General features: G+C 43.0%; 1 protein-coding gene across 1 annotated transcript in view; it reads left to right on the top strand.

The window, feature by feature from the left end:
- The window catches only part of GARS1 (glycyl-tRNA synthetase 1), a 105,235-nt gene that overhangs the window by 29,934 nt on the left and 74,706 nt on the right, over window positions 1–595 (top strand). The window lies entirely within an intron of this gene.

Raw genomic sequence — 595 nt, 5'->3', positions numbered from 1 at the left:
GAGGAGAGACCCATCGTTGCATCTAGATGGCAGCTTGCTAGCTTTTAAGATCCCAGTTGCTACTCGCCAAAGTAGAAGGTGCAACAATATTTTGTTTAGTATGTTATGCCAATTGAGCTTGATATCCCCTGCGACTGTGGTCCCAAGCCGGCAGGTTCAACTACTCAGTCCCTCTGGGTAGCTGGCTGTGACCAAGCACTGACCACAACCTTGTCCCTTGTCAGCTCTACTATACACCTGGGAATTCTGATCATTCATATAAACTTATAGCACCATTCATTGTCTGCCAACCCTATATATGTTCTTGGATATACTCCTCATTTCATAGATATACCTACTTGTTCAGCCTGTCCACCCATCTATCCACCCATATACCCATGTTTGCCTTCACTGACAACACAGTACTGTATGTGCAAAAGGGATCCTGTTTGTTGTCTGGACCTCCCATGTACCTCTCTATGTCTTTCTCATCCTCAATGCTGCCTTTTTCTTTCAGTTGGTTCTGTTGTGATGTCACTCATTTTGTTTCTTATTCGTGTTATTTGTATTCTCTCTCTCTTTCCCTTTGTTAAATTTGCCAGTGGTTTGTCATTTT

Source organism: Orycteropus afer, unplaced genomic scaffold, assembly GCF_000298275.1.
Source record: "Orycteropus afer afer isolate SDZICR_OR568_19922 unplaced genomic scaffold, OryAfe1.0 scaffold00008, whole genome shotgun sequence".
In the NCBI taxonomy this organism is placed as follows: Eukaryota; Metazoa; Chordata; class Mammalia; order Tubulidentata; family Orycteropodidae; genus Orycteropus; species Orycteropus afer.
This window is presented reverse-complemented; position numbering and strand designations above follow the sequence as displayed.